Source organism: Rhyacophila brunnea, unplaced genomic scaffold (assembly GCF_057557595.1).
Source record: "Rhyacophila brunnea isolate RB1 unplaced genomic scaffold, BYU_Rbru_1.0 scaffold_1, whole genome shotgun sequence".
NCBI classification, from domain to species: Eukaryota; Metazoa; Arthropoda; class Insecta; order Trichoptera; family Rhyacophilidae; genus Rhyacophila; species Rhyacophila brunnea.
Genome location: NW_028232751.1, coordinates 38,315,594 through 38,334,860, shown reverse-complemented (window position 1 = coordinate 38,334,860; position 19,267 = coordinate 38,315,594).

The following is a 19,267-nucleotide window of genomic DNA, read 5'->3' as shown; positions in this document are numbered from 1 at the left end:
ACCCAGTCTTCCGCCGTGCTTATATGACCAGCTTTCTCAGAGTTACTGTGGCCATACTTACGGACATCATGTTCAGTCCGCGAGAGAAACTGAATCATAATAAATTTGACAACCTGTCAGTTCACCAAATAGATTATACATTTCGTAATTATAGTAAAGTCGCATCTCCTAATGTATATTTCAGGTTAAATCAAACGCCATCTTGAGGAATGTCATTACTCATTACAACACATACGACGATTACATGTAAATTGTACGTATTAAATTTCACCGTGAGCTTTCTTATCGGAAAGAGATGACTGTATACTACACGGTTATCTCTATAGCACCGCGATGAAAAAAATACGAGATGTTCGCGGAGCATTTTCATAGTTGATTTTGGCAAAATTCATGAATTCAAGAATGAAAACCTAACCTGACTTAACGTAACCTAACCTAACAAATAATCCAGTATATCGGCTATTTTCAAAATTTGTTTGGCGCTGGCTTCCTGCAAACCGACAAGAACCGTTTATATTTTGACATGAATTTTATCTCAGTATTATACTACCCAAATAGGTTAGACGGTCTTTAATATACGATCATATATTTCCGATACAAAATTTCATGGTGAAGTGTGATACGGCGAACTGCATACGCACAAATTTCCGGACACAGCTACACGAAAATAGAGATTGAGTGAATGAGTAAGACGTATTCATACAAAAAAAAGAAACATCAGATCAATCGTATATAATAAGTCGCAATCTACTATTGGATGAACGTCTCTCCAAGGTGATTCCATGACTCGTTAATTTGGCACACACTTTTCCAGAATACAACCAGGCTGCTATATTATCTACCTTTCAAACATTTTCGTCTCAAAAATCGTTTCATAAATTTGTCTCTTCTTCAAGCTATAAAATGTGTCAATATATAATGCAGTTGTTTATATATTTAATAAAATAGATTTTGCATCTCAGTAAAATATTTAACGAATGGAATTGGGCCGATCATCTTGGAAAGTTTTTCATGCGAAGCCGCCTGGGCAGAGTTGTGCTGGGAGATGCAAATTGCGGTGGTTAGATGTCGTGGCTCAGGATGCGCGAATCCTGGATTGGAGGAGGATTATGGAGGAAAGACTGGATTTGGGATGACCCCTGGCTTTACCAGAATGACAAAAGGAGACTTCATTTTCCACTGCTTCAGACATTTTCTTTGTAGAGAAGTAGGTAATGAAATTAATCAATAGTTTGGATTAAATAAAAAAAAAATATATATATATATACATATATAATAAGGATACAGCAATACAGTCTGGGGGCAATTAAAATGCGTCGAAGTCTCCACGAAATAACAATGTCTTGAGACGAATATGTTTATAAATTAATGTTAAGCTTGTTGTAAATATACATTTTTAGTAGATGTTATAAAACTTTGGCTCGCCGAATATATGCGCGTGTTCATTGAATGACTACGGTTTTATTAGATTATTTGGCATGCGTTTATCTTCACGTGTCGGCCACTACCTACTTGATACTTTCAAGTAGTAGAAATATTTCGCAATCAAAATTATAATAAATATTTACTGCTCGAGTTACGATTACTATGTCGGCCAATCACCAGCAGATTCGTTCAAAAATATGACCGGTGCAAGCCCATTTGGAAATTTATTGAAATGGATCTATTTATGGACTCATATTAGATATTATCCACGTTATAGGGGATATAACGTATGGTATTTAGTGACGAATACTCGATATTGAATAATTATTTAATATTATAAAGAAATAATTGCACCAGTGCTGATGTGAATTGATTTATTAGGCAAAAGTATGATATTATGAGACTTTCACGGTTGTTAGTTATCGTAAGAGATTTTTGGGCTGTCACCGCGTATTCTTCCTCCTTGATAAAATCTTACAAACAATAAAAAAAATCTTTAATTGAACGAGCAAAGGCATATGGATTAAACCACTATAGAATTTCAGAAGAATTTGTAGAATACTCGATGGGCATAGATCACAAATTTTGAGATCATATTGGAACGAATTAAGGTATGTATATTTTTTGCGGTTAGTAAAAGTCTAAATTCTATCTATCTAACTATCTAAATTTACATGGGCACTTATATTATAACATTAATAAGGATGATGCATTACATTTAAAATCCTAATGCTTTCTGACACTTTTAGCACAATCCAATATCCGATTTGGTATATCTAGCCGTCGCAACTGACACAGTATACTAATTAATACTATAGCCCCTTTTTTATTCTGACCAAGATTTTCCCTCAGATGAATAGACCCCTTTTCGATCCATTTAGAGCGGGGTTTGTATTTATACACTTGAGAATGACCTCATCAACGAGCTAGAAACGTCGAGGGAAGAAGGAGGAAAAACATGTAGTGACAATCCGAAAATCTATTATGATCAGTGACGTCTCTAGGCAAAGTGTCGTTCTAAGGCAAAAATATAATGCAACCCCCTTTAGTTTCAAAGTTTATGCGAAATCATTAAGTGTACATCACTGTCCATCTCTACCCATTTTATCATGTTAAACTAAACATCTTGAAAAAAATGACATACTTACACAAATAATCTAATGAGGATTATAGCATTTCCACGAAACCTAATCTCAAACAGCGATTGTTTTAGGTACGTGGAAGTCTGAGGCGCTGACAAGTATAAAGGTCCCCTTTAAGATTTTTTTAAACTAAAACATTGGTAAGTACTCTCTAACGAAGCGAGCGTATCGCCCGATACATGGAAAACTGCAACTGCTTCCAACAGCTGTAATAATCGTATTCGTTCCTTCATTTGCCGCCCCTAAGCAACGCATGATTTGACGCCACCACCGGACGTCACGGATTACGATAAATATGTAATATATCTCCGACATAACGTTTGACCAAAATACCTGTTTATTATGAATGGTATAAACTCTAAATGTGATGAAATATTCGCATGGAGAAAGAAAACAAATTTATTTTCCTGAATAATTTGACTTGGTTTAACTTGTTTAACTATTTAACTTGGCTTTGATTGGTTTAACTTAAAATTATTATGGACTGAAGGTTTGGAATCTCTTGGCCGGTCTGAACAATCCGGTTATTCAAGATTCAGCAGTCAATATTGTTGATGGTGTTTTGACTATGATTTCCCAGTGGCGTCACACGAATCTCATTTAAAATTATACGTTTCATAAAATGAAAACTATTAATCACTATATCCATTAGGATGCACAGTCTGTGGTTTTTAAATTGAATATTTCATTTTATATATCCACCACACACCATATGTGGGTTATGTTAACTAACTAAACTAAAAAAAACTAACTAAATAGGGGTATATTAAATCCAAGACATACCATATTATGTGGGTGTGTCTTTTTCCCTAGTTTTTTATGGATTACTTCGCATTTACTATCGAAGACTTTGGCACGCACACTACTCTACTTGAGAGTAAATTAATTTTATTTTAATTAATATTTAATAATTTTAGCAGTTGGGGTTTAAGTAACCATAATCTGAGGGGCCCAGAGTTTTTTTTTATCATTCAATACTGAATATTCAAAGGTTTAAGAATATTAGATTCTTTATTATAGAAAAACCTCAGACTTTCTTCTAATGTGTATTTATGTTTCAAAGGTTTTTCAAAATTGTGTTTTTTTTCTATAATAAAGAATCGAACAGAACGAAACCTTATTTATACTCAATATTGAATAAAAAATCATTATTCTTAAGTACAAGAACGCCGATAATCAAATTTGACTAGCCTTAGACGTATTTTACAATTAAGTTAGAAATGTTATTTACCTTAAATGATCATAAAGAAAATATCGTCCTGATTGGGGGAATTTTCAGTACCCCAGGTTAAGCGTACATTTAAGAAATAATCGCATGAATCACACACAGATCGATAGCTTAGAGACGAAAGCACTCACCCGAAAAGTGAACGATGTGAGTTTGAATCCAATTCGGTCTTTTGGATTTTCTGAGGTTCTCCAAAATTGTGTTTTTTCAATAATATAATATTCTTTCATCCCTTTCCTCTGTCCCCATCCATAAAGGATTTGTGACCGCCACTGTAGGCTAGTAATAGCTGGTGGCACAACCAGTATGGGTGAACGAGTAGCGTGTCCTACAATGCCAACGCCCGAACTTGACCCCCCTTTCCAATATTAAATATATAATTAATGTCAGTCTGAATAATAAAGTTCGATTTTAAATAGGTACATATTATCTACCTATCTCTCACTAGTTTAAGCGTAGGTGCCTACGTCTAAATTAACACAAAACAAATTAGTATTTTATGTAAGAGTCTCATATTCTTGTCATTACAATATACTACTATATCACCATATGACGCTTCAGCATCGGAGCATAGAGCAGGCACCAGGTGACACCACCTCCCCATGCCAATCACCACGGTTAGCGCCTCGAGCCATATGAAACCTGCAGCACGTAGGTTATTTTCGTAGCACCGTTGCAGTGAGGAAGGTCGGCCACGATGACGAAAACCTTGCGGCTGTCCCGAAAAATGGGATGCCTCCACCAAAGAAAAGCACACATATATGTTTTTTTCCAAATATCAAATGACGAATGGAGACAACTGCTTTGACTCCGGACCATTACACCAGCTAATTCTTGACTGGACACGGTGGCTTAGCTGGCAGGCTCTATAAACTTGGTTTTATTACCCATTCAACATGTCCATGTGGTGAAAAAATACAATAATCAAACCATATCCTTTGGGAATATCCTGAAATCTGTATGGAAAAAGAAGAGCTGATGAAGTCGGTTCGAACAGTTGTTGGGCCATCAAACCGTCCGACCCGATCGCCACAAAGGCAAATTGTGTTGCATTTAAAAATTTTACGTCGTTATACAGTTTGCGTTGGATCGTTGCAAAGCGTTTTCTTGAGAATTCTGGTTCTGGCTTTTTCGAAAAATTTCTCCCATCTTCCTTATTTATAGGCCAGTGTTCTCCAGGTATCTGTATCGGTCGCTCTAGTGTCCTTTTTGACATCGTCCAACCACCTAATTGGCTTACCAGTCGATTTGCGACCATGGTTTGAGTTACCCCATCTCCACACGCCATGTATATGCAGCCGCGGTTTGTGCACGGCCGCCTTCCATGACGCTATACACATGCCAGAATGAAAAGATTTTAGTGAAACACTTCCTTGTCCCGAAACGATGCTGCACGGGACTGATATAGCAACCATGCACCTTAGTGCTTAAAGAAAGAGTTTTAGAAAATCAGGATATTCGCGTCTTTTTAGAATAGGACCATATCATGTCCTAGGCTGCAATTTTCTCCTGAATCGTTGAGCCGATTGAGTGTACGCTCATCGGCCTTGATGAGTGTCCATTACTTGGGTGGATCATTGTATTCTACATTCGGATTTTAGTACTACAAAGAGAGTGGAATTAATAGAGACAGGGAACACCAAATTAATGGGAACTGGCTAACCCTACTGGGTGTGGTATGACAGGGTAAATATCTCGAGTGTGGAAAAATGTGGGATAAACTTAAACACGTGTTAAGAATATGCTACTTTCAATAGGTTAATGATATGTATTTTAGTTTGTCACGTTAATGTAGCGTGCTTTTAATCTTTGGGAACAGTCGACGAGGTTTTTTTTTAATTGGGTTTAATGGCGGTAAGGCCATAAACTACCATGCTTCAGAACTTTGGTCCATGGCGATGGGCTTCAAATTTATATTTATTAATGGATGGGAATTAATCACACATCGCGTTAGTCAAAATTCACATCAACAAAAAATATTCAAACATTTAGAAAATAGTTTTCATACAAACTAAATAATACCAAACAAAAATGACGTATCATATTTAAAAAAATATAAGTGAACTTAGTTTTGACAATTAGTCACATATAAAAAGGAAGAAATTCACAAAGCGAAATAATATTTTCATCAATGGTCGGTTATGGTCACGCCATTGCGCGAGACGTCAAAATATTTCAGATCTGTCTGATATTATTGTGGAATTTGTCGTTTTAACAATACTATTAAGTATATCCGTGTTAAAATATTAATTTAACTGCAAAAAGAGCAACATATATATTTTCTCTCTATACATTCGTTTTTGAGTGTTACAATATTAATTTACTGACAACAGTGAAAACTATTTATTTCCATATTGAAAATCTACCATTTCACATTTGTCTATCTTTTGTTAAACCATCCATTTCTGATGTGAATTTCATATATTTAAATGTTATCGGAACTTTGTGCAAACGGTCTATTTAATTGTGCAATATTAATGTGTTCTGTGGATTTTAGTTAATTTTATAGTACTTGTTTGCTGCTGACTCTTTGTTTAATTTCTACCAACTAGACCACTCACAGTTAATTGTTTCCTTGGGATATCGGCGTATAAAAATGTTAAACAATTTGTTCTACCACTCTGAATATTATTAATAAAGTTCTCTGTGTTATTAAAAAGTTGATTTCTATTTTTAAATACAGCTGTCTCCATGTCGCACCAAAGGCTCTGCTCTACTATATTTTGTTTGCTGGACAATTATAACCACTTATCAAGTTAATGTCTGTCGGTCATTGAGACCTTACATTTTCGATAAAGCATGCCATTTCTGACAAATTTTCCACTGTGGTTTTGTATTTGCTAATAATTTATGTTATTTGTAGTTGTTATGTGTGTGACATCTAAGAAAACTTGGGCGTGTGATCTCAGTAAAATGTTTTAGATGTTTTCTAAGAAGTATGGCAGGTATCTTTTCGATTCGATAAATACTCGAACGTGGTAAATTAATTAGGGCATGGGAACTTTACGATAGTTGTATTTACTAGATCCGCTTGTAGCCAATACTCCTGGTCACTAGGTATCAAAAAATATGTTGATGAATGCAATAGGGTGCAAAAGAACTGTGTCAAAAAATCACTTGTTAGATCAGGGTTTCCTAACCGTTTTGAGTCGTGGCATAGATTAGGGTTATTGTTCTGGCTTCACGACTTAATTAATTAATACCAGGACACATAAGTACAGATAACCATTGAATAAATTGGATAGTTCTAAATAATAGGCCCATGATGGCCGCGCGGCTTAAGCGTCGTGGGTCCCAGGTTCGAATTCTGGGTCTGGCAATTACACATATTGTTTTTCAATTTGTGTGAGTCAGAGCATGGACCTAATATGTTGAGCAAGTGGCTGTCATCCATTTCTCGTAAAAACAAAACATCTGTTAATACAAACCTTCACTCTGCGGAGGCCCATATGAACTTATTAAGATCGGACATGGTCGAAAAAAAAATAATGATTTTTATATACGTAACGGCGTTAATTCTCATTAACGTGAATCTTAGTTTTGAACATGTTTTGAACATATTTTGAAACCTCATCAAATGTTAGCATTCTATCAGTGGCGAAGGGTGGAGGTAGACTGTTAAGATTCCACATAAATAGTGCATATTAATCATTGTTTCATTTGTTTTCATTGAACTAAGACGACAACGTGTAGATAGTGTTCGTTAGTTTTTAAAATTCAATTCAACCTTGCCTAATCCAAACCATAGTAGATAATAGCAAAAAAATAATCGTTCATCTATAAAATATCTAAAACTATACCATTAAACCATACATAATTTAAGATATTTCATTGATAGAAGAATATTTTTTATCGATTATGGTTTGGTTAGGCAGGACTTTCAAAAAAACTAAACAACACCATCTGTAATATATTATATTTTTAATTTAATGAAAAGAAATAAATATGTCTGAACAGGTGTGCATTATTTTTGTCGGATCGCCCATAGCATACCTATACTATTATAGTTTGTTTTAGGCAGGGGTTAATTGAATTTTAAAAACTAACCATCACTATCTTCAAATTGTATTTTTAGTTCAATGAAAACAAATAAGTATAACGAACAAAGTTTCGTATGCACTATTTATGTCGACTCTTAACAGCCTACCCCCACCCCTCGCCACTGCATTCTATTACTCGTACCGTACCTTATTTTGTCTTCAGAATATAATATGTTTCTCGATTTGTTTTTTTTCACATGGGTTGAGACACCTAATCCATGCATGAATATTTTTGGAAAATGTAATAGTACATTCAGTGATTATTTACCAATGTTGACTATACTTTTTTTATTTAACCAGAATACATGCCTCAATGACTCAGGGCAGCTTGGCTTACAATAATTTCTCAATTAACTGAGAATCCCATTGATAATTATTTCATTCGCACATATTTTCCATCCGTAGCGGAATAAAATTACAAGATAAAAAGAACTTTTTAAATACCACGTTTTTAAATTTTCTGTTGAATCATATAAACTTGACAATTCTATGTATTAATAATTTAGCACAAATAAGGCAATTGTCAACAAATCATTTTTTTGCTGTTTTGCAACAAACAAACAAATACAGAATACTGAAATGTCATTGTGATTTCCATAGTAACGCACGTATATATTAATAATTTAGTTACTAGGACCACCCTCTTAGCAACCAATAATAGTGGATTGCATTACGGATTTCTTCCGAAATAACTTTTCATACAAAACAGAATTAACTGAAAATGAATTCAATTCTACTTAAAGATAGCTAAGAGTATTAAAATAATGCATTGGCATCGTGTTAATATTCTAAAAGTTTCAAATATCTAGCTAGTCAGGAAGTTAGTTAAAAATTGATTGCAAGATTTGTACTGGATAAACAACCACCGGAAAAACAAGAATACGAGCTAATAAAAACGTGGTAAAAATGGACATTTGCATCAAAAACATTTTTAATGTTTATAAACGGTTTTTATATACCTCTTAAACAGTATTTATACAGTAAATAAGTAGATATGTACCTGACCACAATTGAACATAATAATAAATTGTCTCTTGTAATTGTGCATAAACGAATAGATAAGCCAAAGTCAGAGCGTCTTTTTGTTTATCTATTGTTAGTAGGCATCACATATGTCTCACAATATGGAGATAGCATGCCAATCTCAAGAACGATAATAGAAACAGGTAATTTGCACTTTTAAAACCTGTCCAATAGAGAGGGTTCACGAGTTTATAAATTTGGGTTCATTGGTCAACGTCTATAATAACATGGTTCACGAATAATATTCACCGATTAGTGTTCTTGCTACACCGAAGAAGAAAATGAAAAACTTAAATAAATTTAATATTACTATTTTACACCGTTTTTCTTAGCTCGTATTCTTATTTGTCCGGTGGTTCTTTGCCCGGTTCAAATCTTCTCGACTAGCTAGACATTTGAAACTTTTAGAATATATCAGAACATGATTCCAATGAATTTTTTAATACTTTTAGCCATCTTTAAGTAGAATTGAATTCATTTTCAGTTAATTCTGTTTTGTATGAAAAGTTATTTCGACACCATTATTGGTTGCTAGGGGTCTGGGGTCCTAGCAACTAAATTCTTAATATATACGTGCGTTACTATGGAAATCAATACGACATGTCAAAATGACATTTCAGTATTATTTTTATCAAGTACAAATTTTTTTGATCGTTTAAACTAGTCAAGTCAAGTTTATATGATTCAACAGAAAATTTAAAAACGTTGTATATAAAAAGTTCTTTTTATCTTGTAATTATTTACTTATGTTTATTTACACAAGTTTAAGTATAGTAATTACTCAAAAATATAGAGTCTATTTACATTTATATACCAGTCCTTTTTTCATAAAAATAGTAAATTGTTATTTTTTAAATAAAATAAAATGTAGTTGTTACATCAGTAATTAGTATGTAGTTACATCAGTAATTCTGTTTACATTTCTAATTTATATAAAATTGCAAGCAGAATATACCAATTCTTTAATTATTAGAATCATATACACATCTCTAACATTGTTTTAATAATTTATCGCGGCCCAATTCATTCCAAAAGTGTTCTGCAAATAGACAATGAGTACCAAATTTGTTGACAATTTCAAAAAACTATTAATTATTATTACAAACGAATTTCATAAAGTGAGTAATTAATTAAGGTATTATCATACACGTACAAACATCTCGATTTTTGTAAAAGTCTATTTACTCAAAACAGGTGGGCTTAACTCGAGGCTTTTAAGATTTGGCTGTGCACGTGTAAAGTAAAAAAAAAATGAAAATTAATATACTTACCATGTTTACGATCATTGAACATATGGGCCTGCAACGAGTGGTGTGTAGTGGATTCGCTCAACTCATTGGGTCCTTTCGCTGGGTCAAATACACGTTAAAACACACATGTATTTTGAATAGACGGGAGTCCGAACTCACGACTTCGCGGCTTCGTATTTATACAAAGACGGACGCTCTACTAGGCCGACGTGGATGTTGTACATTTAAAACTCATCGAAAATAATTACAAGATAAAAAAAACTTTGTATATACAACGTTTTTAAATTTTCTGTTGAATCATATAAACTTGACTTGGCTAGCTTAAGGGCGGACGTGCTCAGCGTGGGTCAAAATGGAGCTTTTCTTCTATTTTAAAAGCATGATCCTGGACATTCCTTAAACGTTGTAGATAATCTATTTATATAATTTTGAAGCCTTATTATCCTTTATATATATTTTAAACATTTGATGACTGCATAAAGTATTTTTATTACATAAAATAGTATTCTTTTAAACCTCTCGCTCTAATGTTTTAGAATATAGTCATATTTCAGTACATAAATGTGCAGTGGCGTTAGGATTTTTTACATTCATTAATTTTTAAACGCATTTATAAAACCATAAGTATAATTTATGTCGACTTATTATAGTGAAATATTTACGATAAAAAATTATATTGATAATCTCTGTGATCCCAAATTTAACAAGAATTAGGCATTTTATTATTCAAAAAATGGGCAAGATTAACACATTTGAAGATGATTCTAAAGATACTCATTATAAGCTATGTCTTTGACCAATCAAGTGTGATAAACATCCATCCTACGAATAATGATTGCTTTATAATAATTATTGACCTAAGAATAAGGTAGTGTTTTTTTATCGTCAATATTTCACTATAATAATGTCGACATGAATTATACTGATGGTTTTATAAATGCGTTGAAAAATTAATAAATGTAAAAAATCCTAACACCACTGCACATTTATGTACTGAAATATGACTATATTCTAAAACATTAGAGCGAGAGGTTTAAAAGAATACTTTTTTTGCAGTCATCAAATGTTTAAAATAAATATAAAGGATAATAGGGCTTCAAAATTATATAAATAGATTATCTACAACGTTTAAGGAATGTCCAGGATCGTGCTTTGAAAATAAAATAAAAGCTCCATTTTGACCTACGCTGAGCATGTCCCCCCTTAAACGATCAAAAAATTTGTACTTGATAGAAATAATACTGAAATGTCATTTTGACATTTCATATTGATTTCCATAGTAACGCACGTATAAATTAATATTAATAATTTAGTTGCTAGAACCCCAGAGCCCTAGCAACCAATAATAGTGGACTGGATTACGGGTTTCTTCCGAAATAACTTTTCATACAAAACAGAATTAACTGAAAATGAATTCAATTCTACTTAAAGATGGCTAAAAGTATTAAAATAATGCATTGGCATCGTGTTCTGCTATATTCTTAATGTTTCAAATGTCTAGCTAGTCGGGAAGTTAGTTAAAAATCGATTGCAAGATTTGTACTGGATAAACAACCACCGGACAAATAAGAATACGACCTAATAAAAACGTTGTAAAATAGAATAACCAATGTTTGAGCATTAAATTTCTCTAACAAAATATATTCGGCGAGGAATATTATTTATTATTGTTTATCATTGCATAAAATGCAAGTGTCAATGTTAGAACAAGTAGGTCATGGTCGCATTTAGCTTTCAAACTAGTTTTTTTTTTGTATTACGCCATAGACATTCAAGAAAATTTTCACAGTAGGGGCAAATTAATATTATCAAATCTCAGTAATCGGAGTATACTTATTTTAAAATTATATCAATTACAATAACATTAAATAAGACACTGTTACGGATACGAATACGAATGATATTTGAAAATTTTCACTGCGTTTTGGATACGCCCTTATAAACAAAAATTGTGCATAGTCCACTTTAGTCCAGTTTAGATATACCTACAACTTAGCGATATCAAATCTTATTACCTTAAAACAGGTCCATATCACCCATGCAACAAATTATTTGCTACATTCCATCTAATATAATAAGTTTAAAAAATTATGAATGACAATGGAGTCTACTCACAGCCTACTTGAAGTTGGTCATACAATATACTAGGTATATGAATTAATATTTAGCAACCTATATAAACAATATAATAGTCCTTGGATTTTGATTGTTAACCCTTCTCCTGGTCTTTTTAAGACGTCACTGCGACTAACTTTTAATTTTTGGGGTCAAAATTGTTTTCACCGCTTCTTTGAAACGAGACATGTTTTCAGGGTGGTACTTTGCCCACTAACAATCTACTTAATACCATTCTGTTGTTATTCGGATAGAGAAATTTACGATTTCTAGATTCAATCGCTTGAATGAGTGAAGGTTACAAGTTACAGTGTTACTGTCTACTTATAATATATGTGTCGCTAGATTTCAAAATCAGCCAAGTCCACCTTTAAGTATTTTTGACGTTTTTGTAAATTGCTGAAGAACTACTGCTTTCTAACATTTCTGCATTGTCGAAATGTGGAACTTATTTATTTTAAATAGTCTATAATTGAAATAATATAAACTTTCACCCTTGTGACTGTGTACTTGAGAAAACAAAAAGCTGTTTTTCTCCTAATCATCGATTATGGACTTGGCTGATTTTGAAATCTAGCGACACATATGTTCTAAACTACAGTTGTATACTCAAAAATTTTGAATCTTCTTCCAGATAAAGCATTATGTGGTACTCCTATAAAAATGCCTAAAGCAAGTTCCGGTGTGCCATTTTTATATTCAACTAATTTACAAACAAACAACAAAACATTTTCTTTCCATCTTCAACATCTTTACATATTTAAAAAAAAATATATAAGATGTGTTATCACATGGGGTCTCATGTAAATTGTACGTTTTACAATTCGCCGATTCTCATTTCACCGTGAGCTGTAATACGGCGAGTATATTTATGTGAGTGGCCGTATAGCATTGATATACAAAATATGACGCGTTGCTCGTGGAGCATTCCATACAGTAATGTTCCAATAATTGTATTAAATTTAGTAAGAACAATAATTTAATATTTGATACTAACGAGCACCTACTTGCTAACCAACTTTTGAATCGTTCAGAATTTTATATAAATAAATCCTAATTTACTTACCTATCTATTATCTTCTATCTTTCCCTTGTATTCCGGAGGTTTTTATTATGTATTTTTAAGTGTTTTGTTTAAACATGAATGTGCGGCCATCGGTTTCCAATACGACAGCTGACGGTGAACTGTGGTACGGCCACCACATACGTACAATTTTCCGGACACGATCGCTTGGTATAGTATACACCACATACATAACATATTATTTCTAGGACACGTGTTTCGTTTACTTAGTAAGATGTTTCAAGTAGTAGTATATTCAATACTAGAGAAACTTACCAAGTAGAGTATACGTTTTATAACTTTGCACTTTTTACTACACTGCTACGCCCTTTTGCCTGATTACCTCGCATAAAATTAGATCAAATGATATTCACTTGTCTTAATATATGTAATAATAACTAAATAGATGGATAATCAAATTTTTAGAATATATTACATCATTTTCATCCTAGAGCCGGAGTGCAAAGTTATGAAACGTATACTCTACTATACTGATGAATAAAAAATGAATAACTATGATTACCCATTTTAAACTCTGTCATAAATTATCACCAAGAAAATACTGAATCTGTTGAAAACATCTTTACATAATACAGGGTGTCCTCGTTTTCCGAGGGAAATTGGTACCGAAAAAATACCTCTTAAAGTGAATTCACTTAAAATGGGGACCAAAATTACTTAGTAAATGGGTTTAATTGGGATACGCTTAGAAAAGAAAAAGACACGTGAGCAAGACATAAATAGCGTATGGGTGTGGGATTAAACGTGACAGTTGTCGACTGTGCGCTATTGAGCTTGTGTTTTTTGTTTTTTATAGTTCTTTTGCATTTTTCTGCAAATTATTAACAGCGGAACTGATAACGAATACTCGGTTAATGAGGACCCCCTGTATATAAATATTGAGTGGATGTGTAATCAAAATCTAGTTAGAAAATAGTTGATTGACATTATATATTTGCTTTTTTTTAGTAGATGTAGTAAATATTACAAATTACAATACTATACAATTTATCAATCACTCGTTATTCACAATATTATAATTTTTTTTTAATACGAAACGTATTTACTCACATTTTAAGGTTTGTCAAATATTTAAAATCATCATCTGACGCTCGAATTAATTAAATTGTTATAGTAATTACCTGCATAGTCGCAGCTAGGGAATCCAATCCCGGGATCCCGAGCTATTTTCGATACCTATGAATCCCGGGATTGATAAACATAATCCCGGGATTTCGGGATTGATTTTTTTATCAATTTTTATGGAAAATATAACAGAAAAAATACTTTTAATACAAAATAACTACATTAGAAATAAACTGAGTTTGAATGAAGTTTGATGTGTAGGTTGCCGATTCATTTTATTTTTTCACATAGATTATTAAAAATGAGAAAGATTGGTAAAAAAAACAATGCTTCGCACTTTTAACAAAGTAATTCCACCATGATATCATACGTTTTACGGCAGTTTCATATTTGGCTGACTAATTAGATTTATGAAGCGGAAAGGCCATAAGTACGCCATGATTATTTGCTTTACTATTTTAAATCTCGCTGATCTATTCATTATGTCTTTACTATCAGAAATAGCAATCTCATATTAAATTCACATTATTATTTATATTATAATATTATTAACTTGTGTATTTCCAAGATTTAACGTATACAATATTAACAATAAATGTCTTAAATAGTATAAATTATACTAGATTTATTTTTGACCGATTTTATCAATGTTATTTGTAAATATAAAAATTTTATATTAACAATGGAAAAAAATCCCAATCCCGGGATTGTCAAATTGTAATCCCGAAATCCCGGGATCAGAATTTTGGCTCGGGATTGGATTCCCTAGTCGCAGCAATGAATTATTCTAGAACAAAACTATTTCCTCTTGTCAGACTTATCGGGCACTAATAGCAAAGGCTGTGAGACTCCTTAGAGACGGAGACACTTTCAGTGATTTGCTATGTATGTATAAAATTTTGTTTAATTTAATATTATTGATTTTTTTTCTCAAGACTAATATTTGCTTTGCGTAGTATTTGTTTTATAACCTGTTCTGTTTAAAGATAAATAATATTATGTCGTCAGCGTCTTGAATTAATATGTCGTAGGTACAAAGCGGCGATTTTATTTGACGCAGATGGCGCAATCGATTCGTCAGAAATTTTAAAAGGGGGCCTCGAAATAGTTCAAGTCAGTCATGCATTTTTTTAGCAATACCAATATATATAAAAGATGCGTATTTCTCACAAATTGAGTATCAATAATATTAGCCAAAGCAAAGCAAAATCTCAAAAAATCAAAAAGCCCAATAAAATAACAACACTATTATGTAGGTACTACTTACACAAAAAAAAAAAAAACCACTTTCACTACCTCAACTTCAATAATAATTAATTTTAGTTACATGATTTGGTTCTAGGAAAGCGGCACGTTTATATTTTACTAGTTACATTGGTAGTTAGAATTTATAATATTTATTTTATTTTTCATCGCGAGGACCTCAAAACCAGTTAATGCGTCGGGCCTCCACGTCACTAAACCCACCACTGTAGGTAGGTACACCAGATGGTTTAAAAATAAATAGAGAGAGATAAGTTTTATAAAACTACCATGGATTAACAAAGTAAAGGTTTTTTTATGAAAAGATTATAAATTACATGTAACAACAACTTATTAATTACATGTTACACTTATAAATAAAAACAAATATGTACACGAAACAATGAAATCAGTCAGATGAATATAAAAACTTAACTTAACTTAACTTAACCTTAACTTAACCCAAAAAAAGTGTTTGATAAAAATTTTCTACAAAATTATATATAAATACAGGGAGTATACGGACTTCGGAGTGACGATATATCAAAAATTAATAAAGCAACTCACACAAATGGAATATATCGATATCCGAAGCAAATTTTCTTGATCACGGCTATTGCCCTCCACGAACAACGCGTTATTTTTTTGATCTCAATGCTATACGGCCATCTCTTTAAAGTGAAACTGATGGAGGTAGCCACAGGTAGCGCTCTAGTTTGTTTGCGGCCGATTTAAAATTTTCAGTCGTTTTAAAAGGAGTGTTGTGATATGCACAGTAGATTTAAAAAATGTCGACACGATCATTACTTGAATCATTTCAAAATCGGTTCTTAACATTTTTCTTACCTTACAGGTCGGTAACCATTACAGATCCATTAAAATATGTATTTTTGCAATGTTATTGAACTTTAATTTGAAATTTTTTTCGATATGTGTTAATCGTTAATGAGATATGGTTGTAAAACTAAAAAAACATTCGCATTTTTTTGTATGGCACCCGTCGAATATTGATTATTGATTCATGGACTATAATATATATTAGATATATAATGAATATGCAAAGCTTCTTTAGGGGAATCCGGAATTCCCTACTATGGGTGGACTACACTTAGTATGTCCCCACATACTGAAGCGGGCCCCCAGACCAGGAGCTTTGGCAGGCCGCAGATCCTATCACCAATGTTAAAGCAGTGTCACGCTCAAGTTGTCCAAATGGTGTTCGAGGTAAAATTAATGGTATTCAGTATATATTTAGCATTTTTTTGGATTTTTAATATATCTACTTGAATTATGTAGTTGTCGAATGTCAATACAAAATACCTAATCAAAAATAACATCGTACAACCACACATTATGTTAAATGATTTCCTTGAAGTAAAATGGAGCCGCAGGTTATTAAAGTAAATTTGTGATTTGTGTTTATCTCACTTACCTGGTGGACTCGTCAGACCAGGTCCCTAAGCTAGACCCCTGTCAACCCCCTCCTCTCCCTCCTTGTGAGGCGAAAACGTATTTCGCTATTTTGGAACATAGTTTGATACAGCATAGTCGAGTAGAGCCCACTCTGATAAATCTATAAATTCTTAAAGAATGATAATAAATTTTAAAAAAATGCAAAATTTATTCAAAATATATGTATATTTTTTTTGTAATTAAATGTGAAATATTATGAAGTGACCTCCATTTTCCGCTATACGTCCTCTTTCGACTGCATCTCATCGCTCGAATTTCATGTCGAATGTTGTTTTCACATTGATATATTATTTATTGCTGGTTTGTTCATGTTTATATAGGTTATAGACAATTCCTCCACATATTCAAATGTGGTGACCAAGTAAACTCTATATGGGGAATGAGACAACTAGACGCCTGGACAATTGGGCGCCGCACTGTCGAACGAAATAAATAGACGTTCGTTACGATTTTATACATAAAGTAGATGATGAATTTTACAAGTTTCTATCAACTACTTAGTAGTTTTAATTCATTTTGCTCCTAACATAATGTTTATTTTTATTGCGGATTGAGAATTATCATGCCTGGGGCTTTATATAAAATATTAACTTATAAAGAACTTAAACAAATGCACAATTAAATCATTATTTACATGTGCGTATTAAATTCTCACAAAGTATTAAATAATATTAAATATATTTTTAAAAGTGCTTATATTTCACAAACAACTATTTATTTTCGAATTTTATTAGATTGCGTGGCGCCCAGTTGTCCTAACGCCGAATTGTCCTAAAGTTTCATTATCATTCGGCCTGTATGAGATGTTGGCTTACCTTTTTGAAAGTACATCAACTTTTGGATGTAACAAAGCTTTAAACAGTTTTATAGCATTTTAAAAATTTGCGGCGTCTTATTGCGGACGTGAAAATCTCTTCACATAGTTTTTGTGTAATCATTTTAGCTTTGATTTTGTATTACCTATATGTATGCCATTATATAAATTTATTTTATGCTAATTCTCCGTGATTTTCTCTCCCATGGCATTTTTTTTTTATTAAATTATGTCAATCGGTATACTCAGTCAAAACTCATTTGAGAGCGTGGTGACCTCACTCTTGGGTATTTGCTACTGATACATTATCAGGCTTAAAAAACTGTTGATGCTTCACATCCAAACGTAAAACCCCGTGATACGCTCGATTGAGACCGAATGCGGTGCGGGGCGGGTTGGTTTGGAGGTGTATTTGTTTGCATATAGCGAAGAGGTTGCATTTATCGTTGATGAAATTCGAGACCAGCGTTGCCAACTTAGCACTTTTTTGCCAAATCTAGCATTTTTGAATAGGCACCTAGCTTGAAAAATTCTTATCTGGTTTTTAGACAAAACAAACTTTTAAAATAAAGCTAGAATTTTATAAGTACCAGATTTGCATAAAAATCAACACTCTGATATTTTGTATCTTATATCTTATAAATAAAATAAATGTTACACACAAAATGACGATTAAATTTCTTACCTCGATTGATTTTAATTTTTTTGACTTATTTTATTAGTTTTAAATTTTTTATTCGATCGTTTTCTTGTAAAAGCAATATTACTAGTTACGACACAATTTAAAAAAAATGCTAGTTTCTAGACACTTTTTAAAAATTCTAACATTTTTTTCTACAATTTGGTGTTGGAACGTGAACAGGTTTTCCGCGAAAACTTGGAATGGTTTTACATGCTGCAACTGCTGTAACGATCAAAGTCTTAAAGAACTTCGTTCACTAATATTTTTATGTGTAATGGCTTAAAAATAATTACTAGGTACTTAAATAAATATTTATTTTTTATCGATTATGTATTATTTACCTACCTTAAAAAAATAAACAATGTTATCAGTTCAAATTTCAGGATTTGGGAAGTGTTCCATCGCAGGGAAGGTTTGGAAAGCCCTGGTGGCATATTTTGCTTGGCATTTGTCAATACTGCTCAACACAAGTCATACCATCCCTATTTGAGAACGCGCAATTTTATTAATCTCATATACGTCGATCATACTTATTCTTGATGGAAAGTGAACGTCGATATGTGCGTTGCGTTGGAATAATTGAATTTTGATCTGTGAAATAATTTTCGACGTTCTTTCATTTGTTTATCTACTGTTAATTTCCTTATAATACAAGTTAATGATAAATTTAAAATTATCTGATCT